This window comes from Cyprinus carpio, chromosome B10 (genome assembly GCF_018340385.1).
Source record: "Cyprinus carpio isolate SPL01 chromosome B10, ASM1834038v1, whole genome shotgun sequence".
Taxonomy (NCBI): domain Eukaryota; kingdom Metazoa; phylum Chordata; class Actinopteri; order Cypriniformes; family Cyprinidae; genus Cyprinus; species Cyprinus carpio.
In genome coordinates this window covers 7,615,701-7,639,954 of record NC_056606.1, presented here as the reverse complement: position 1 = coordinate 7,639,954, position 24,254 = coordinate 7,615,701, and the positions used below count along the sequence as shown (strand labels likewise).

Sequence of the window (24,254 nt, the reverse complement as noted above, 5' to 3'; positions counted from 1 at the left end):
CCATTTTTTTATGCACAAAAATGTAAATAAAACAAACTTAATACAGGCTACTGCAGTTCATTTTTTAATTAAAGGAAAATCATAGAATTTGAAAATAAATAAATAAAGTAGGTCAGTAATTTGTTTTAATGCACACACAAATTATTTGAATAAAACTAAATAGACTTATGAAATGAAAATTTGTAAGAAAAAAAATTGTTCAAGTACAAATAGAATAAAAATCTAATAACAGTTGTTACTTTATTTTATCTTTCTTAGAATAATAATATACTTTATTATTAATAAGTGTATAAAAACTAATTTCCTATCTATTATATCTGGTCTGAAATGTGTTTGATAAGATGTATAAAGTGCATTGTTTAATTATGCTGTCTATGTGAATAGACTGATGCTGAATAACACCATTTACCAGCATCCATCATTCCTGCACATTTATTTGACCCATTAGCAGAGCATTAAAGGGGTCATATGGTGTGATTTTGTAGCCGCCATGTTGTGAAGAGGCTGTGTGTTTCTTTGCGAAAGTGAAAATACTGTGTTTGGCCTTCTAAAAGAGGACACAACTAGAAATCAGTGGTTAAGTTGTATTCACAACACTATTCCAGACCAGTTCAACCCAAATATTCAGATGTGCGCAGCACATTTTATGGAGGACTGTTTCTATTAACATCTTCTAACAATGTGTAACATTTCTCTCACACGCTTGAGGCATTCGGCCAATCACAATGCACTGGATAGCTGGCCAATCATTGCACACCTCGCTTTTCAGAACGATGAGCTTTGCAAAAATCGACATGTTTCAGAAAGGCGGGACATAGAGGAGAAACAATAATGTACATTGTGTGGAAAATAATTTGTTTTTTGAACCTTAAATCACAAACATTTCATTACACGAAATACACAAAATAAGGTTCTTTTTTTATCAACATCATATGACCCCTTTAAGCAACATGCATATCAGAGTTCACAAATATGAGATACAGTCAGAGATTATTACAGTAAATATCAGTGGGTTTGCAGCTGCATTACAGGAAGTTACAAAGAACTGTGACATTTCACTCAGCACACTTTCATGTATCACTGAGGTTCACAATTAAGTCTTATAATATATTTACAAGAGGCTTGTGCAAACAAGTGTTTATGCATCAATATTGTTCTTCTATAAATATAATTATAGATATAATTACGTCCTCATCTTGTTAACGCCTACTCACACTATCAATTTACCAACAAGCACCTTCTTTACTGGGTTGGCACAAACAAAGAACAAAAATGTTTTAATGTAACATGTTAAATTGTGCAGAAGTGATGACGAAAACAGCATGCGGCTGTGTTTACGTCATCTATGATTAAGTTCACACCCATCCACACACACACACCTCACGACCAAAACCATTTCAACCAACAACAAAAGACCTTATTTATACTTCCATATTACTAACAACTATACTAACAAGAATTCAGGTCAACACAATTTAAACCACACACCTACACTGGAAAAACACAGTGGAAGCTTCAAGTTTCAGAATATGGGTTTTGAAATTTCATTTGCTAATCCTAATTTGCTTTTCCCTACTCTATTTTTAGGCACAAACAAATGTGCTTTAACAGATTTTGAAAGACATCTTGTTGATGGTTATCACGTCCAACAAGTACTACAGCATACCTTGACACACAAAAAAAATGTGCTTCGAGACAAAGCATGTGCAAAACGATTAAAATAAGCATCCTATATATATGACTTGGCATGAACTTTTCCACAAATGTTCCACAACTGATGGTTTCTATGGAAAAGAGAGGCAGTTGCTATCGCAATGTTTCTACTCAGAACTGATGAGATTACGTTACAACACATGCAGAACAAAACATCTGCCACAGAGAAAAAGAAACCGGCGTACAATTGACGCTTCAATAAAAGGAATGTGAAGTACCCGCAGAGACGCATACAGGTGTGTGCGCTAGCACATAAATAATGCAGCGCAGTGTTACGGATCCGGCACACACCCTGCTCAAATAACCTGACAACGACTCCATGTCGTCTTCTGCATTGTTTCTGAGCAATGAGGAAACAGCAATTCTACGAAATTAAGCTGACACCGTTTTGACGTTCCTAGAAATGAGCCCCTAGCCTCCCTGTGGAGATTCTGGTGTTGGTGCAAACAAACGCACCTTCAGGTAAGCCATGGTGAGCAGAGGCAGCAGGGTGAAGGGCACCAGGTACAGCAGGGCAGGCTGGGCCGCGCGGTGAATACGAGAGGCCACGGTTGCAGTCAACAGACCTGAGATGGGAAGAGAGCATTATTTTTAGTATTAACAAACATGGGATTTGCATGCCCAGAGAAGTGCGTGTCACAAATGAATAACTCTTAATCACATGAGCCTCAAGTTTTGAAATGATTTTTATTATGATGATTCTTGAATACTCACTCTTACAGTCTGTTTTTTTTTTTTTTGTAGACAGACTGACACACAAAACTAAACTGAATAACAGAAAATGATGGACAGACCCACAGAACAATAAATGGATAGAATGAAGGACAAATGGAATAATAGATAAGACAGAATGATAAATCGGCTAATAGATGGATAGACTGAACAACAGAGAGACAGAAATATAGATAGAGATATATAACAATAGACACAAAGATCAATAGTTAGACAACAGAACAACAGATGGATAGAAAGAAAGGGATAGAATGACAGACAGAACAACAGATATATGGAACGACAAACAGAACGATGGAAGGACTGAATGAAGGACAGAACAGCAGACAGAATGACAGGTAGATAGAACGACGAAGATGATGGACAGAAAGGGCTGGTGGAATGACAGACAGATCGATAGAACTACTGAATGATAAAAAGATGGACAGAAAAAAGCTAAGCTGGAAAGAGAAACAATGATAGATAGATTGATGGATAGATGACACAGACAAATCAACAGAATGATAGATAGATGATAGATAAGATAGGTAGGTTGATTTAGATTTCACACCGGTGGAAACTTTTCATAATTCCTAGAACTACTTGAGGAAGTTCCCGCCTTTTGGCATGTTCGCACCGCAGGGAGTAGTAATGTATTTAGTTCCAAGAACTCTGTTTGGGGAACTAATTTAGCTCCTCCTTCAGAGAAGGGTCTAGAACTGTCCTACAGAAACTACAGTGATGTACGCGGATTGGCCAAACGCACACAAAACACCAGCTTCACGGCATTTTTAAGAAGCCATGTAAAAATATTTACACTATGCTGGCTAGTTCCTAAAACTACATTAGAACTATGCAGTGTGAAAGCGCCTAATATATAATATAGAATGACAGACATATGAATTTATGATATAGAAGTGATTTATAAAATATATGAATATGATATAGATATATGATACAACAATAGACAGATATATGGAACAACAGACACATCGAAAAAACTACAGATGGATAGATGTAACGACAGATCAAAAGAATTATAGATGGACAGATGAAATGACAGTCTGATAGACAGACGAAAGAACAATAGACAGACAGACAAAAGGAACGAGAGCATAAGAATGACAGATAGAAGGAAAAAATGGAATAACAGATTGAAAGTATGATAGATAGACGGATGATAGAACGACAGGCAAGACTGACAGAATGATATATAGAGGGTTAGACATAACAACAGACAGATTGAAAGAATAGATGGATGGATGTAACAGACAGATTGACAGAATGATAGACAGACAGATAGATGAATGACAGACTGAAATAACGATAGACAGATGAATAATTAAAAGACAGATCAAAAGAATGATAGAATGACTGATCGACAGAACAATAGATAGACAGATAGATGGATGGAATAATAGAAAGGCAGAGCAACCAATCAACAGACTGATAAAAATGTAATACTGCTGAAACTCTTAACCACAATCCACTGTCTTAAATGGCAGTGTGTTCAGAAGATCCTGTCGCGATACGCACCAACAAAGTAACCAATCAGGGTGCAGTGGAAGTAGGAAACCCGCTGCATGCGGCCGGACATGTTGACAGGACCGGGGGCACTTCTCCATTGGCCTGTTTCTTATAGCTTGTCGTATCGGAGCCCGAAGCACAGCAGCAGGCCAGGCATGACGATATCACCGATGCCCAGCATGGAGAAGTGGCTGCCCGTGGAGCTGGGGAACACCAGCTTTCCTGGCAGGGAGAGGCGGGGGATGTCCCGACCCATGCCGGGGCCCAGGTGCAGCTTGCGTGAGAGCACGTCGAGGGGGTTGTCGGCAGGCTGCGTGGCCACCTTCACCATCACGTTGCTGTTGAAGATGTAGGCGGAGAAGAAGACCTGCAGGAGATGAGGGAGATGAGTCAGAGGACAGACCAGCTTGCCCTGCTGTTTTAAGACTGAGCTGAGAGAGGGCGATGTCAGGCTTGTCTAAGCGTGTTTGGGGAGTGATTTGAGACACTGACGAAAATGTTTCAACCGTCAGCATGGGGGTGGGATGGGGAACACGTTTCAGAGTTTTAACTAAAATTATTTGACGTGATCTAGTGGACTGGCAACCAAAGAGGTCACAGATTGCTCCAGGTGCATTAGTCTACATAATAAAGCATCTGTTAACCGACTACTCACAAGCAATTAAGGAAACAGCCTTTTTAGGATTACTTGAATACTTCTGAACACAATTTCATGAGCTGCAATAACATGCTTTACGGCACCAGCTGGGTGGAGTGGCATGGCTGTATATGACGACAATGATAGACTGTGTTAATCATAAATGGGCATGACTGCTTTAATTACTCACACGTGAGAGTGACAAAAAACATGTAAGAAGGTGAAGATAAAATGCAGGATGTTTTCTGAACAAGTCAAGACGAGAAAGAACTTATTACTAAGCTAAGCTTTAAATTCATATAAAGCACCACTCTGAAAGCAATATAGACTATAATGATGTAGGGCTGCATGATTAATTGAAATCAATTCATAATATTAGTTTAAGCCTTTTGGTTCTCTTTTTTTAACTAAAGTTACCTATGCCAGGTTTGTTTATGAATAATTATATTGTTTAGTTTGAATATAATTAGTTACAAATTAAAAACAGGGAATTAAATAACTGAAATATTTGTAACTTGAGAGATTTTTACTGGATTATACAGAAATACACAACAAAATATTTAATTACAATAATAACAGTTTTAATAATAATGTTATCTAAAAATCAGTAAAAATACGTAAGCCCAAATTATGCTTACAAAACTAATTTCAAGCACTTAATGTTGTCATGAAGCAGCTATCTTCTTTATGACAGTGTTAATTTTGTTAGCCATTTTTAATTTAGTCTTTTAAATTAGTCTTAGTCCTGTGTCAAATATACTTTTTAGTTATCATATTTAGTCAACCTTGTCCTGTTTTTGTTTGGTCAAGTTTTAGTCAAGTTATGACATTTGAAATAGAAATTATGACATGCATTTAGAATGTAGATAGATCTGTCGTGCCAACTTTAAGCAAAAGCCTTTAGATCAACGGGTTTTTAGGGCATTCGAACACTTAGTTCTGGTATAAACGGTTACTGTGCCATTAAATCACACAAGGCCTTGACGCCCATCCCTAGGAACCAGTATGACTTGCTGCATTAACTGCTTACCCAGAACACATCATAGATGAGGAGGCCGGACAGCAGCAGGCATGACACCTTGAGACTAGGCAGCCGCACAAATGCGATCATGGCCACACAAAGACCCATGGCAAGAGCTGCAGGAGATAAAAACACATGATTCAGAGAAAAATACCACCACAACATGAGGTAAAGCAGAGGACGTGTTTACATCCTACACAAACACAGTAACAGCATGCTGACGCACCGTCCATGAGCAGCCAGTGGCCCGTCAGCACCCAGATGAGAACCAGCATGACAGAGAGCGAAAACGACAGCAGCTCCGCCAACGTGAAGCGGCCGCAGCAGCCGAACGAGATCCTGCAGACAAGAGACACGCTGGCTCACATGTTGAATACACTAGCAAACTCACGTCACTCGGCTGAGACACATCAGGCTCTCTTTTTCACACCCCAGCATCTGATCTCTAACACTGTTGTCCACTAATACACAAGAGGATTGTTCCAAAGCAAACTGAACTGATTCTAGATTACATTGTGTGATTGCCGCAAACCGTAAGGCAAATCCCTGCCAACAAACAGGTTCATTGTCGGTGTCAAAAAGATTATTTTAAAAGCCAATTTTGGAAGAGTCTGAGCATCAGCCAACGAATCTCTTTTAAGTGTTAATAACTTGGGTTGAGCCAAAAAGCTATGTAAATACATTTTTATATACACTGGGGTCCATATGTCTGAAACCACATGACAAACGTTTTTTTTTTTTTTTTTTTTTTTTTTTATTTCATTTACACCATCTGGAAATAAAAAGTTTAGGATCTAAAATTTGGATGTAAATTTATGGTTCAAGTATTTCAGATTTCTGCTATTTCTAGGTCACTATTCAAACTAAAAAACAAAAATATGTGACATTGTGTCCACTTCATACCAAACTAACAAATTAAAATAGTGGTCAAAAGAGGAGCCTTTTATTTGTCCGTAATACTCCATACTTTGACAGTATTATATTATTTTAACAAAATAAAAAAAGTACACTGTCATGAGTTGGAAATGGGAAATGTATCCATATAATGAGAAAAATTAAAATAAAACTAGTAATGAAAAAAGTTACTTATATTTTATTTGTTTGTCTTTTTGAAAAAATATTAAGAATTTATCATAATCATCATTAAATGCTTTATAAAAGAAATAATGAAAAAGTTAATATTTTTTCATAAAACAAACAAACAAATAAAATATAAGAATTTATCATAATCATCATTAAATGCTTTATATTAATATCTATATTTATTATATATTAATGACAAAATATTATAATAATAATAGTATTTTTTTATTATTTAAAATTACTATTTTAAATGTAATTAAAAAATTTAAATGATCTTTTTTAATTCCATTTAATAATAAAATGTTTGCATCAGCTATTTATCATTAGACTTCATATACACATGCTACTGATGGACACAATAAACGCTTCCTAAGTGAATGTCATGTAAGATTTTGATCTGAATAATTTGAATCCCAATGAGAAACTGTTTGTTGACACATGAACTGATGTAACTGCAGTTAACCACAAACCACCCTGACGAGTTTGTAAACATTTCATACTTGTTCTGTGGGGAGCAGGGCCTGGTCAGATACTGGCACATCGGCAGCAGGAGAAATGCAAACGCGATGGTCGCTAGAACTGTGAAGACAGAACAAAACAAACACAAAGAATTACGTAAATATTACTCAAGCATATCACAGTGCAGTGACACGCTGCGGCGTATGAACTAGGTCAGTGTGTGAGAAAGGAGCGGTGGAAGGTCACTGGTGTGTTTGCGTGCGGCACATACCTGCAGTGCATATGGTGAACACCACCTGAACAGAGTCGAAGAAGAAAAACATGACGAGCAGAGACACGGAGGCTCCGATGGGCAAGAACAGCGCCTGTGTGGAGTCTATGGTCTGAATACCTGTGCAAATGCAAGAGACGATTCAGCTTCTGTTCAGAAAAGCATACTAACCTACCTAGAATGCACATCACCATCTGTTTCTAGTGTGATTAATGAAGAGTTAGTTAGGTGAGGACTCACTGTTGTTAGAGTTGGCATTGTTGAAGGAGCCAGGGGCGGTGGGGTTTCCATCCTTGTCCTTCTCCTGGTTCTCACAGTCCATGTTTAATGACCTGTGAGGACAGACACAGTTTACCCACAAACCTCGATTTCTCTGCCCCCTCAGTGAACCAACAGCAGGCACAGCTAGGATGCAGGAGTTTTACGCTTGATATTATTGGTTTTGACAAGTCACGACAGCATCAATCTTTTTAATATGTTGCACTGTTTTAGCCACATCTAACTTTCAAACTCCATGAGTATTAGATTTTGTCCACTTCAAATTTGGAAATGCAAATTAGTTTCATTAGCTAAACAATCAACTACAAAATGCATAAAATGTATAATGCTGCAAATTACACTTCTACACCTCAGAGATTAATTTTCTGTCACAAAAAAAATGAATACAGGCCTATATCATCTTGAAAATGCCCACTGATTCATTTAATAGATATTTGTACAAGACCCAGAGTAAAGATGCTTTTTTTGCTGACCAAAGCCAGTACCTACTTATTATTTTATTTTTTTCACGATATATTGAATTTTTATTTTTATTTCTTTTTACAAATGAAAAAATGAAAAAATAAATAAAATAAAAATAATAAAGTTCAAGAAAAAAAAAAAAAAAAAAAAAAAGAGTAAAAGAATAAGTTAAGGCTGGGCGATTTTCCTGAACAAAATAAATATCTTAACAGAAATATTAGCTTCCTAGCTTGTATCATGTTCTAATGAGTAATATTGTTTCTAATCATGAAACAGGTTTGTGTTGGCTGACTTTGACGACGCATATCTTCAGCACAGTTTGCAGTATTAATATTAGTAAATTTTTTATCTCTTAGAAATGCACAGTTGACAGTAATAGCAGCTTAACTAAATAAATTTGGAAACTAAACATTACTGATTAGTTTATAATTATAAGCTAACATTTCAACACAAGTTAATACATCATAGCCAGCTAAAAAAAAAAAAAAAAAAAAAAAAAAACAAAACCTTTAGTACATTTAATTAAACAATGCTCAGAGCAATAACAGAATACCACATGATTATGTTTGTACATGTAAAACACTCACATAATCTACAAATACAAGATTTTGTGACAACACCGCACCGGTTCCAGGTCTGCAGCGGAAGAGATAAGAGCTTACCTGAAGCTGCCATAGACGATGAGAAGGATGGAGATGAGGAAGGTTGACACCTGGCTGGAGTCGACAAGGGAGTACGCCCTGAAAAGATAAAGGAAGTTTCCAATTATTGTATGCCACAACAAAACATCACAATGCAAGGTGCCAGGCTGGATATGTTGTACAACAGACACAAAGATCGTCACCCTGTGCGACCCTTCCTGGTTCAAAAGTTTTCATGCCCTTGTGAACGCAAGCCGTCAGTTATTGATGCAAGTGTGTGGGTGAAACATGAATCAAAGCTCAGTCTGGTCCAGTTGTTACAGAGCAGTGTATGAGAAACGTCTCTAGTTACGACATTCTCAGCCTCCCTGAGCTCCGCCGAGTGTCTTTTGAGACCTGCGTTTGCCTTTTGTAAATAACAAGCTTGAAGAGAAAGAGGTCAGGCTGTATGCTGAGGTGACTCTTAAAATATGATTACAGTGAGCGAGCGACAGTTTGTTTGCTGGATAAATAATGTGCGGCTGCGAACAAAAGGGGACTTGATTGTTTGCGTTTATGAAGTATGTATGAATAAGGAAAACGAGAGCGAGAAAAAGTAGGACGGAGCGCTGACCTTATCCTCAAACAACACTCTTTACTATGGACAACAAATGGCTTGAAGAAAAACTCATTAGCAGTCACACAGAAGCCTAACCTCGGCTCTGTACGTAATGATCCTGAAACACAGGACAGACCTTTACAGGGATCCAGACTAACATTTGAGAGCAAGCTCTACAGACCTCTAGTAGCTTATTTGGTTGCTGATAACATATCAATAATAATTGAGAATGTTTTTGGAATTGCACATTTAACAGTAGCTTGAGTTGACAGTAGAATCCATTCCACATATGAATTTATTTTCATTAAAAACAGTAACATTGTTAAAAATGGTAACAATTTTTGCAGAGTAAAATGTAGCTAAATTGTAAATAAGAGTTAAGACTCTTATTAAAATTAACCATTTTTCTATAAAGTAGGACAAAGTAGTGAATATATAGTTTCTATTATGTTCTATTATGAAAAACTGGAGCCTAAGCACATTTAGTATAAGGGTCAAAGATGATCTATCCAATTTTAGTGTCCACATCAAATTCAATTTACAAAAGATTTTTTTTTTTAAATGTAAAACATCTTAAATGCAAGTAAAGTGTTTAATGTTTCAAATACAATTTTGTAAAAGGTCAAAATATGGGTTGAGATAATGTTATTTTGTCATTCAGTGTAACAGATGAAACATAAATAAGTGTTCATAGGGGTGTGAGATATTTTTGATTGTGGATCTGTTTTTGAAGAAATATCGTAGTATTGTGCTACAGCACACACAGTCTATCAGCTGCAGTTCTGGTTCCTCTGTCTCTAAATACTGTACAACACCACATACATTCATATCACTGTTCTTATTTTTTTTGATAACAGATAAAAATAAACTTCGGCCTAAATATCTTCCATTCTTTTTTTTGGTTAGCTTGTAAGGCTTTGTCTTTATAAAAGGGACATTAATTTGGCTGTAATGCTCAGACAACTTGCAAAAATAGTAAAACCAACATGACAAAGAATCGTGATAAAATCGTGATATTCCACAAAAAAAAAAAAAAAAAAAAAATCGTGATCTATTTTTTCCATATCGCCCACCCCTAAGTGATCATTTTACATTTTATTATATTTTTAACTTGTTGCCAAATGGGTAAAATCTATCGGTCTGAAAGGATAGCGATAAAGATGTAAAATAAATTATTATCTGCACTGTGATCCTTTTAATGCCATCCAAAGATTCAGGTTCTAAATATGCATGAAAAGATTTTTTTTTGTATATGAACTATTGTTACACTGTATGACATTTTAGTGGGCATCTTCTGTAAATCATGGAATCAATGTATGATTATGTCACTATTTTTTGCTAATTAAACAGGACACATTCTAACGTATCTGCATTAAACTTTTACTGTTTTGATGCTTGAAACCCTTTTTGCCTTTGACCCATAAATACAAATGCACAAAACCCACTACAACATAATAACAAAAAATACTTAAATTCCATTACTCATTTAATACGTCCACATAATTTTTTTTCTTTAATAAAATTAGATATGAATTTCCCCATATTTCTGCCACAATACCATGGCTATGGTCTAGTGTTATGTGAATTGAAAAGCCTTCTGGATTATTGTGGCACAGTGTTTTCCGTGTCAGTATATTGAGAAATCTGGCTTTAAACTAGTTTAAATCACCAAGACATTAGTGGTTTGTGGAGAAGTCTGCAGTGAACCCGAACACTTTTTACTGGATCTCACAGCGCTGTTTAATACTGGACGCATGGTTGAGATCGGTCAGCGAGTAAACGCTTTCCCTCTAAGCTTGTACTGGCCTGAGCTGATGGTCCGTGTGGCACAGTTCAAACATGTAAGACTTTTCATTCCATATTTGACAGATATGACAGCGGTTATCAGTTAGTCAAATGGTTGTGGTACCAGTGCGAACTCTATAATAAAAAAATCACACCTACAAGAAAAAAAGGGTGCAAAATGCGACAATTCAGTCGCAGTCCAGAGCACTGCATATATTCAAACAGTAGAAGGTGATGAAAAGGGAGGCGAAGATGACGAGGGGTGTATGTGGACAAGGCTCAGAGACAGGCGTGAGGAATGTGTGCAGGCCCTGTGAGGGCCGTCTGGCCCCTTAAAACTCTATTAAACTGCCTCAACCGAGCTCTGACCGCCACAATGTTTCAGAATCACAAGTGCCCACTGGGAAAGAGAACCGCACATGAAAGACCTAAATGTGGTTATTTAGCCATTTCCATTAAAAATACTTTATTATCTTGAATTCCAGAGGTTAAATAGACTATTTACATAATTAGTGGTGTTTGCTAAGGCAAGCAAAGACTTGCATGAAAGAAAGGGCCTGACTAGAATATTAGAGAGACTTGGGGTGGCTCTTCTGACTAAGGGTAGTAAGCCACCACCTAGAAACCACCCAGAAACACCCTAGCAACTCAGAACCTACATCATGCCACTCATATTTCCTTCTGCAGAATGCTTTTATTCTATATCTTAAGTGTGGTGAGACCTTCAAGGGGAAATACAAACAGACATCAGTAAAAAACACTCAAACAGTAATTCAATGGAAGCGTATTGTGGTCAAATTTTAAATGTGAGTGCATATTCAAGCATATTCAAACATTTTAAAAGCTTTTGAAGTTTATGTTATTATATTAATGGCAAATGAAAGAAAACAAGAGTAATACTTGTTTTGAATATACATTATACACACACATCAGGGTGAGAAAATAACTTTCCATTAAAGACAAATGTTATCTAAGGGCAATTTTTATAATTAACTTATCAAATCTGTTGCGTTTGTGTGTTGTCTTATGTCAAATACTTAAATGTGATCAATTTATTCAATCAATCAATCAATCAGAAAAGTAGAGGCTGTTACCAATAAAATGTAATCAGCATCAGCAAAAGCCATCTTTGAGCCCTGTTCACACCAAGAAGATAACCATAAAGATAACTATATTAACAATATCGTCTGTTTATTCTAAATGCACACTCATCTGCCGCTTTAAATTCTCGAGCTCGTTATAGCAGGATGGATTCTGATTGGGTGTCAATGTTTGTATTGTTCATCAGCTGGAAAAGAAGTTTTTAAGTTTTTTTTCAGCAGGATAGAATAATCGTTATTATAATTTTCATCAAAATAATCCTTTTTATCAGTTTAACCATTATCGTGCAGCCCTAGATTCCAGCGATATCGTTTTCCTGTGCCTTTATCACTATAGCTGTGGTTTGGACTCTGCTAATTTTTAAGTGTGGAGAGCGATTTTTAGAACTATATCTTTATCGTTATCGCTATCGTTATCGTCCACTCAGCAAAAATATCGTATCATTATCATTATTGATATTATGCATAATGAGAGAAATATTTTTTATCGTCAATATCGCACACCCCTAGTATGCACAACCTTTGGACAATCATGTCAATGACACACATTCACAGTTTGACTCCTGACAGACATTTCAATGGTGATTTCAGGACAATGCCTTCGCTGTTCGGTCCACATAATCTAACAGCTGATAGCTGCTACAGAAAGTCCCTGTAAATACACAAGAGGCTGCTGGGAGGCAGAATGCTGGCCTGTTGATGCATTTTTATATAAACTGACTTAATTATATAGTTAGGCCTACTACAGGCCGAAAATGCAAAAGGGACAAATGCTATAAATTAAAGTAGAACACTACTTGCAAGAATTCAGTGTATTTCAAAACTTTTTACTACAAGAGACAAAGGCATTTGCTACTACAATTAAAGTCTAGGCTATTTATTTTAAAAGCTAGCCTATTTCCTTGCATATTCAAACATCAGGGTCCGGTTCATTCCCCTCCGAGTCAGATCAGAATCAGTGCATGCAAGTCTGAGTAAATTAACAACCTACTGGCTGTACATTGGCAGAAGTGGCACAAACCACCTCGTTTAGTGTATAAGAAAACACCTAATCTCCAAAATATTTTGGTCAGAGCTGACTTGAAACCTGCTCCTCATTTCTTGAACAAAATACCAAATGGGAATTAGAGGTGTGGTGACTGTCAACAGTGCAATTTCACATATAAGGCATCGACCTTTACACATCCTCACATGGCTAAAATTTGAGGCAATATTTCGTGTAAGACGGCTAATGTCATTTTCCTGTTGCGTTGCCCCTGTGGTTTATGTTATATTGGCAAGACGAGCAGACCTCTGAAAACTCGTATTTCTGAACATCAATCATGATGTTCAGAACATCAATCTGAACATCAATATCATGCTGATATTGTACGGTCATGTGACCTTCGATCACCTGGAGGTAGGCCTATAAAGATTGGTACATCAGTGTTGTTCATTTCTCTGATGAATTGCCTGCGTGCTCGAAACGTCACATACGCTATGCAACAGTTTTTTTTAACAAATAAATTTGATACTTTTGGAAGTTTGGTGTTGCCGACTTTAAATTAAAAAAAAAAATCCCCAGAAGTGGCTTCAAGCCACAGCTTTCAAGATCAGGTACTTCCCCCTTTACAGCTCACTACCTCATTTATCTTTCACAGCCACATCTAACCACCAATACCCTAAGATTTACACTGATTTGAATACAATATGTATTAGTTTGGTTATGAACAGCGCTAAAGCCTAGCACACCTGTCAAGGCAAAGTTTCCCTTGAGGCATTTTTAGCAAATTCATGAAAATGGTGTCATTCAGGCTGACAAAACTGTGTGCAAAACCACCAGTAGGACCAATAATCCAATAGGCCATAGCAAAAGTGTGGTGGTAAAAACCGCTCTGGCATACTACACAACTAAATCCTGTACTTGGCACTGCATTCAGCACTGTATATCGGTTTTTGCATTGATTTTGCTTGCTCTTAAATGCGATTCAGTGGTATGGTACTTCCTGAATAGCTAAATCCAATTTAAAGGGACAACAGCTGAGTGTGGGCCAAATGCAATGCAATATGATCATTTATAACATGGCTGTTTGCAGCAATAAGTATATAAAACCTGACATCTCAGTAAACAATTCCATATAACAGCAATAGAAATAGACATTAATAAGATACTGATTAGCAAGACCTGAAATGACAGGGTTTTTTTTTAGAGGTTTATCACAATTTTCTCAAACCATAAAATGTATAATGCTTTTTAAAATCTTGTAAGTCCCTTATTCATTACTTGTCACTTTTCAGTGGCTTTTTTTGTACGTGGTTTACAGTGCACTAACCGTAACTGCAGTCACCCTAGAGTAATCTAGGGTTAAGTGCTTTGCTTGAGGCTTCAACCGCTCAGCTGTCAGTCCATATCTTTCATCATAAGTCTACCACTAGTTAGTCATCTTATGACGTTTGTCATAAAAAAACATTTATAGAAATTTGAGCAGTGCTTCTGTCTGAACTTTCACATTAGATTAAATACAAGGCTACTGTCATATTAGTAAACAGCTGACAATGATCTTCTTACTGAACACATGCTGTCTACCTGAGGCCAAAACAAACAGATTCCCAGTGCTTCTTTTTCCCTTGAAGTCAACATGCATTCACAAACAATTTCACTTCAATAATGTATTTGAGAGAACCAAGACATCCAGCACAATTAAAACTGCAAGATTTTATCCATTAGGAATGATTCGGATGGTGCGGGGCAGCAACCGCGATATTTGCGTTTTCTTTTGCGTAAGGTTAGGCCTTTCTCGTTTTACACTTTGTGCATGTGTACTGAATATTAAATAAGTTAGTAATGATAATGTGTACCATGCTGATTTTTACAGAGGCTCAGTAGATTTGCACTTAACAAGCCTAAACAGACAGCGAATGAGAGAGAGATCGACTGAGCGCGTGCGATTACCTGCGTCTGTTCTTCAGGCCGAGTCATGTATATTTGTACAAATAGGTTGTCATGTCCAAGGAAAGCAAAATCTCTGTCTTAGCATCGATGCCTTTAAAAGTTAAAATGCTTTCTACAGCTAGTTTCATTACATCTCTCTTTGAATGAATCAGCGTTTTTTGAACGTGTAGCTGAATGAATGGTTTAAAGACTGTCCAAAAACTGCATTGATAACCTGTCTAGGAAGCGCACGTGAAATCTCAACAGAAAAAGTCTCTTGTCCAGTCAGATTTGAGGATCAGCACTAACTATAGGCTAACAATTGTTTAACGATTTCATTGTCAGGTTTATGTTCTCAGCGTTTCTCACAGCCTTGCACTCTATTTGTGGCGGCACTCCCCTGCCCCCATATAATAATATGCAGATTATTTTTCTTCCAGTCGGAGGCGCTATTAGAAAAGGAGAGAGAGGTTTCTCCGGTAACGGCTGTATACAAAGCAGCGCTAAGCTCAACGATTCACTCAACTCTTGATTCAATTCGATTTTGATTTCACGATTCGATTCGCTACTTTTTTTTTAACGAAATTAGATTTTAGACAAATTATAAATTAAATGTGTCCTTTTATTATTGCTTGGACAAAATGCTGCACGTTTCTTTGTGAAATTGAAATATAACACTATAATAATATACTAATATAGCACTTGCATATTATTGGTCTTTTGTTGGTTTTGATTGCCTCTATTCTCCTCCTTTGTAAGTCACTTTGGATAAAAAGTGTCTGCTAAATGGCAGTTTAAATATAATATTAATGTAAATAAAACTAAATTGAAATTTTAAAACAAGCCCCAAATCTAATAAATAAGTGACACAAATAAAAGAAATCTCTTCATATAAACAAAATAAGGCTTTGTCTGTGCTCTTTCCATTTAAAATTAGAGGCAACCATTGCATTTTAATCTTGAACCAAACAAAGATACATGCAACATGAGCAGTTTTTAATCTAAATTAGATTTTATAATTTCGAAATTTGAAGCAAAAACAGAATGGTTTGACTTCAGTTTTGTGAAACTATACATAAAAAATATCTGCATGAAACAGAAACAGCAGACGAGCTGAACGAGATGCAGATTCACTCTCTGCCAGCAGGTGGAGCTTAAAGCGTTTCCTTGGTTTACAAAGCAGCGCTGGACTTATACAGAGGCAAGATGAAAAGAAAAAATACCATCTAAATACCATCAGTAAGTTCCCCTCAGACATACATTTATATAAAGACCTACCCCTAAATATATCACGATTTGTTTAGCATCGCTGTATCATTGTGTGTCTTTACATTCCTATAAAGAAACGCTGTATCATTGTGTGAAGGTATACTTCACCCCAAAATTAAAATTTTGTCATAAATCACTTGTGGCGCGGATGATACAAAAGAGCATACTCAAAATTACTGCAAGGTAGGGCTGGGTAGAAAATATTGATCTCTCCATTATAATTGATTCTCATTTTTACGAAACAATATCAATTCTTAAATTCCAAGAATCGATTAGTCTAGCTTGTTTTCAGTTAATGGACGGAACATTGAAGGGCACGTCCCATCCAATATATCACAATAAGTATTGTGCTTTGCTACTTTTAATATGAAAAAGTCTCAGATTTCAAATTCTTTCCATTGTATTGCAGTATTTAAACAATAGTAAAGTGACAGATCGCTTCTGTAGGGGTCATGAAATGAGAAAAACCAAATTTGCCTTGATCTTTTGGAATATAAGAGGTCTTTGTACCATTAAAACGTCCTGCAAGTTTCATAGCTTAAGACGTCCTCCCCATTATAAACAAGCCATTTATTTAATCAAGCTCTAAATACAGCTCATTCTGGATCCACGGTGCGAAGTGACGTCATGGTGCGAAGTGACGTTCCAACCATTTGCATATGACCGCCTCCAGCACAAGACAACTACGCTCATTTCGTATCGTTGTCGCGCCGCGCGCCTCACAAGTATTCAGTCGACAGACAGCGAGTGGTTCTGTGTACAGGAAAATTACAATGCCACGCAGTATGGTGTTATTTCCCTGTCAAATGTCGAGAGTGCATTATTGTAGCGCGAAAGTATATTAATATAATGTGCGAGCGCGAATCTCTCTGCTCGCGCGCGAATAACTGGGCGCGCGCTCTCAGATACACGTTGCTCTTGTAAGAATTTTCTCTGGGCTCGCTCAGAGAGTATGCCTGCACTTAAACCCTGTTCAGTGCAATCGCGAATCTCTCCTCTTCGCTTAAAGTAAGCGTGTATGTGCTTAGACTGTGTCCCGTGCGTTCTCTTCGAATTCTTTCTCTTTCTTTGCTCTTGGCATAAACGCTGTCAAAACGGCAACAACCAATCAGAAATAGGCTTCAACGACTGACCAATGAAAACGCGACATCGTACATGGAATCACCTGCTACTAACACAGTTACGCTCAATCCGCAAATGTTCTGGCTGGGGGTGTTAATAATTGATCCATAGGCACTGTCGTTAGCCAATCATAACAGTGGGCGTTAACACTGAACTCTTAAAGGGGAAACAACCCAAAAACAGACTGTTTGAATCAAAGGATGAGAAACAGTGTGGAAAATGTCATAATGCACTACATTTTAAAAGTTTTTTTAAAAAAAAAAAAACTATAGTAATACTATAATTGCACCTAGGGGACCATAATAATAAAACAAAAAAAACCCATGCAGCGCGTAGTTTAATGTAAAGTGACAGATCGCTTCTGTAGCGCCTCAGTTCAACAGACGCGGCAGCGCGTAGTACACGTGAACTGATTATCTCCTCCACATTAATACCAGTTTCAGCACAAAATAAACATGACAAAACATCCAGAGGTAAGTTAAAAGAAAGAGTATAACTTTACAATCCATATCCTGTCTCATGTAATCACTCAATCTGTGTTTCAGCTGCGCAAAGACATCAATATAACGGCTTGTAAACAAAGTCACGTGATGTCACATTTACCTCTGAAAAAAAAAACATATTTATATTTTTTATGACAGCCACCATTTAAATGTTTATATTTAAAAAAAACGAAAGTAGAAATATTCGTATGTAATTGTAACTTTTATTATAAAAACTTCAATAAGTGTAATTTAAGCAGTTGTATAGCCTAAAAAATCTGTTTAACCTTCAATATTATAGTAATGTAGCACCAACTGACTCTCATGTATATTTTACAGCATTAATTAAGAGATTCTTCTTCCTTGAGAAAATTTTGCATGTGCACCTGTAGGGCTGGGCGATAATTCGAAAACGATAATTATCGCGATATAATTTTTCTAGATAAAACAATATGAATAGTTCGATAAATGTTCGATATAATGTTTATGCACCAAAAGTGGTACGAAACAGCACAACTCATTTGAATTGCGCCACATAGACCATTTAACCGCTCGGATCAAAGTTCAAACTGATTTAAACTAGTTTAAAGCCAAACAGGAGAAACACTGTGTGCAACGATACAGTCAGAAGGCTTTTCAATTCACACATCGCAATCATTTACCATGGATTTACTGTAGTAACACTCACTGCACCATGGAATTATGGCAGAAATTTGGGATATTCACACTAGTGCTGTGTTCGATACGAAGATGGAAATATCTGCTAAATGTGCTAATTATCTTTGTCAACCTGGCAACCATATGCAGTGAAGCTGTGGCTTTAATTCCTTTAGAAACAATGAAACGTTCAGCGGATGTTCTCCAAAATGGCGCTACGGTGATGCGGAGACACACAGAGGAGACAAATTGTTGAATAAAGTCGTTATCTTTGTTTTCTTCACATTCAAAAAGTATTCTCGTTAATAACACAATATTTGTTTTTACTGTATTTTTGATAAAATAATGCAGCCTTGATGAGCATAAAAGACTTCTAAAATAACCAGTAACCCATAGTTTCAGTTATTATGTTTTAATGAAAGGTTATGAACATACACTGGCAAATTGCATACAATAAGATCAAAAACATGCATTAAGAAATGTTAACAGTTCTGTACGTACTTTGTTTTGAAGTCACGGTTTGGTTAGTTTTTTGATACAGAAGGGGTAAAAAAAAACAAATTCCATTTAATTTTATGAAACCGTGAATTCCTGATAAGCCTTTGTATAGCAGATTATGGTGTTGTTGTAAAATAGGGGAAGAGATTTTTAAGTGCTTCCACTTTTGGATGCAAAATATATCTCCTAGTCAGAATTGTTGCACTGTCTATTTGACACACATGCATTTGTTGACACTCCTTCTGCGAGCTCTGTCAAGTTAACTGGATGCTCGCTCTACTGTGAGCCGTAAGGCAAAATGAAAATACATACATAACTTTCTAAAATTTTCTGAGAATATTAAATCTCTGAGGAAAACACATCTCAAATGCATTAAACATCTCACACATCTGACAGGTGGGCAAGCCACAAACTCAGAAGTTATTTTAAAGCACATCTCATGTTTAGATTTGTGTTTTGGACAACTTGGATTGTGTACATTTCTGCAGCAGCTCACTCTGTGTGCTCCATTATTTTTCAGATGCGTTTGCAACATCTAAGTATATTGATACAGGGTTTCCCATACATTGAAAAATTCGTGACGGCCCACCACAATATCCACATTAACCGCCACAAATAACCACCGCCCCTGCCATCAGCTCCCGTGTCTCACACACACGAGCATGACTTTAGCATTATATATTGTAACTTTCAGACCCTTTTAGCAACTTTTTTTCCATAAAAGGTACATACTAACAAACCTAGCGACTTTTTTGGATAAACCTTAGCTATGGTTCTGTTCAGTTGGAAGATTTCGGCATTGCTGCCCTGCGAGCGCAAGGTCTGACTTTCCCAGTGCAGTGTCGTCTCTCTCGGCATCTGTTCTGTGCAGTGAGCGGGAGAGAAGCAGCGCGTTCAGCTGGCCGTACCGCAGCAGACTCGTCAGTAAATGAGTATAAAACGGCGTTTCCAAGCACCTGTCGCTTACTGACTGTCTGGGCTTATGAACATAGTTCGTCTGTTAATGTGCACAGTTTGTTACTCAGATGCAGGCAGTGCGCTGCATGAGTCAAAAAAAAGTAATATAGCCAAACCTACTGCATATAGTCACTCTTTAGTGTAACAGTTAGATGTATGTGGATTTTATCAGACTATGTCACTCTTATAAATCCGGATTTAAGGAGTAAAGTGAGAGTGACTAATACAATTAATACTTATATTAATACAATTAAAATGTATTTATATTTGTTTTATGCATGACAACAAAAAATGTGAAGGGCTATTTTGGGCATTCAGTTGTATACAGTATGTGAAAGTTCAGAGAGTAGAACAGATCTGAGGTGCTGAACGCAAACCCGACGTCATAAATATGCTAATTAACGTGACATCATCTGCCGCCACAAGTCGCATTATACAAGTTACCTGAGCTTAAATTAACAGCATTCTTCTGAATGACACACCTTACAACATGCATAAGCACTGAAAAGTCTAACATGTTAATGAACTGAAAATTATAACTGCTGGCTTCTTGAAGAAGACTATGAGAAAGATCTGCAAAAGACTATCAATAGGGCTGGGCTGAAAATATCGATTTTAATAGATTCTCATTTTAATGAACCGATACGAACTCTTAAATCCCAAGAACCAACATTTAAGTCTATGACCTTTTCAGTCGATGCATGTACAAAACTGCACTAACATTATTTGTATTGTGCCTCCGTTCCAATAACTGCAATAAGCTTTGTTACTTTAGATATGAAACAAGGTCTCTGCTTTCAAAATTTGTCAATTTTATTATGCAATTCAAACAAGTACTCTTTTGAAGCTCTGTGTCGTGACAGATTGCTGAATGTCTCATATAATTGCTCAATAAGAGTTTCAACCACAGAAAGACTGAAAAAAAGTCACGTAAGGTTGAACTTTTCACTCAATGACCACAGCTTGATATTTATCTCAAAAAGTTAACTCTAGAGAGGCGCACTTGCTAAATATATGCATTTTATGAAGTATAATATTTTTACTTAACCTATTCTTCAATATTTAATGCTTGAATAATGTTTGAATAAAGTGCTCAACTTAATGTAAATGTTTTATTCAAATCAGTTGTTAATAACCCTTTAATATTATAGTAACACAGAAAATGACAGGGCTTCCTGTATAGCATTATCTGATGTATATTACCAGTTATATATCCAAATCAAATTAAACTGAGATTGTAATTTAATTGAATAATTGTGAAATATGTTTCAGAACCCAGCTTCAACTATAAATACTTTTAACATGACCCATTTCATCACACTATTAGCTTACTAAGGCATTACAAAAATGTTGGATACATTTCATTATGTAGGGCCCTATGAAATCAGTTTTAATTTTTCCTAAATTCTGTTTTATTTTTTTCAAAATTCCATTTTTTCTGTTTTAATTTTTCTGAATTCTGTTTTTTCTATTTTAATTTTTCTCAACTTCTTTTTAATAGTTAAAGTTTATTAATCAAAAAAAGCATGTCTTAATTAAAACCATGAAACGTATACATTTTCACAATAATTTAATAAAAGTTTAACAAAAATTACATGTTTTAGGGCCCTATGAAATGTTTTATTTTTTTCTCACCATATTTTTTGTTGTTACCAGATTCTGTGTTTTAGCATGTCTAATTATTTGAATGCATAAAACAACCTAATTTAATCCTTTTTTTTATTAGTAAAGTAGCCTTGTGAAATTTTTTTTTCTCAGAAATTCTGTGTTGTGTATTTAAATTTTTCTGGTTATCAGATGAAGGCATAAAACAATTTCATTTATCTTTTAATTATTGAAAATTAAGCAAACTTTATTTTTTGCCAAATAAAGGGGATTTACTATTAAAATGAAAACATGGAAGAAATGCTGTGTGATTATTCCTTAAAAAAATGTTTGTTTCATAGCCTATTTTAGTAGTAGTAGATTCTTAGTAGATGCACATTCTATTGAAAAAGACTTCAAAAATAAAAAACCCGACAGGTTTATTTTGATGGTTTGCCGTGAATACCTTTACAGTTCTGTGTATGTGATATGTTGCTAGTTTTACTCAAATCAAACGGTCAAATGCTTTTGAAGTGACTTGATTTAAGTGTCATGACCTACTTTTGATTAATAAATTCAAAATTTGACAAATTCTGTGACATTCCGTGTTAAACTGTGAATTCCGTTTTTATGACTGGATTCCGTGATTCCGTCCGCGTTTTCCGCATCACGGAAATCATAGGGCCCTAATTATGTCTTCGACTTTCTAAAATTGCTGGTACTTGTTGTGCAGTACTATGGTGGGTCAATTTACTCTATGGTGGGTGACCTGTCAAAAGTCTCAGATTGACATAAGAAAACTGGTGTACAGAAGCAAAAATGCACACTTGAAGTGAAATAATTATATCTTCACGTCAGACAAAAACAGTAGGGGTTCTAACAACAGGATTTTTGAGGCCGATCACCGATCACAGAAAGCAGTATCTGCCGATACCGATACTTTCAAAGTAGGGCTGGGCGATATATCGCATGCGGTTTTCACGCGCATTTCGTCAGTAAAGCCGGTTTCCTGATTAGCGCTACATCTCCATCAGCTGCTTTCAAATGGAGCGGCATTTAATAGACAGAGCCGTAGTTCACTGACAAGCTACACAATATCACATTCATTACCGAAGGCGATTCATCTGCGATAATGAACGCGATATTGTGTAGCTTGTCAGTCAACTACGGCTCTGTCTATTAAATCGCCCAGCCCTCATTCAAAGAATTCAATTTATAAATTTATAACTATATATAGTGATACTCCAGTCAGCATTTTTCGAAATTTATTCAGGGTCTGAATTAAATTTTTGAAAATGGGGGCAATTCCCCTCTTAGATAACTCTTGTGAGAGGGGTAGCAGCATGGACTGTGCTTTCACACAAGAGTCCGCTACTGATCCTTAGCTGTTTACAAAAAAAAAGGCACAAATACAACATTTATCCATTATTTTGATTTCAAATCCAAAAATTTCACTGTAAAATGCTTTTTAAGCATTGTAGTTATTATTTTTTTTTTACAGTACAGTACAAAACAGTTAAACTTCTTTTCTTATGCTATCACAAACTTACCATTGACAGAAATAGTCCGCTCTACTGCCTTTCCTTTTTTTAAAAATATTACAAGCAATCCTGCCGTTCATAAAGAACTTTCTTCCTCCACGAGTGCCATCTTATTGCCTTATTTATCTAAAAATGCTCTTTCCCTTTAAACTTAGCCAAAAAGCCATGTGTTGACTATGAAACACAGTAGACTTTAATAATATGCATGTATGGTGTAATTACTACATTTTAATGTCAATCCATGTTCATATTTACTAGGGGTGTAACGATATCACAAACCGAACCGAAAGATTGTGATACAACACCCACGATACGAACCGCGGAACTCTCGTGGCGTACCGCGGTACTCACGCCTCCTGCTGCCCATTGTTGAGGTTAATGTCACTTATCTCTAACTAACTAATCTATTAATTTAAACAATTTTCTTTCAATTAGACTTGTGCCAGTATTCGGTAATGCGATATATCGCGGTAATGAATAAGCACGGTATTGTTATCATGGGCACTCCTAAATACCGTGAATAATTAAATATTACAAATTATTCAGAATTTGGAATGCATTTAAAGAATATTTTTCCCATCAACTGCTCAAAATGCACAACACGCTGTATGCTGCTTGAAAGAAGCATGCGCTCTGATGTAAACAAGCACGAGAAGCACATGGGGGAACCATAGACTGTAAAAAAATATGGACGTAGTGTCCGTGACGTCACCCATAGACTCCTCAATAGCGGTTTTGAAGCTCAAAGTGTGCAGAGTGGGCCGTCGCCATCTTGGCAGCGCGTGACTCTCCCGTAAAATCGAAAATGGGCAAAAAGGTGGGAGCTGGCTGCTGAAGCCACGCCCACCTAGCTCGACGACATTGTCAGCAGCGGCAATTCACCTGTCACTCACGTGGCCACGCCCTTAATTATGCAGAACTTTAAGGCTTAATATAATTTAAACGG

At 36.5% G+C, this 24,254-nt stretch overlaps 2 protein-coding genes and 1 pseudogene across 3 annotated transcripts in view; 1 reads left to right on the top strand and 2 right to left on the bottom strand.

Annotated features, from left to right (window-relative positions):
- LOC109071181 (solute carrier family 35 member E4-like) overlaps positions 1 to 24,254 on the bottom strand; it is a 224,911-nt gene that overhangs the window by 92,130 nt on the left and 108,527 nt on the right. The gene's annotated exons all lie outside the window — the stretch shown is intronic.
- The window catches only part of sftpba (surfactant protein Ba), a 226,829-nt gene that overhangs the window by 150,740 nt on the left and 51,835 nt on the right, over positions 1 to 24,254 (top strand). The gene's annotated exons all lie outside the window — the stretch shown is intronic.
- The window catches only part of LOC122138669, a 32,666-nt pseudogene that overhangs the window by 2,131 nt on the left and 6,281 nt on the right, over positions 1 to 24,254 (bottom strand).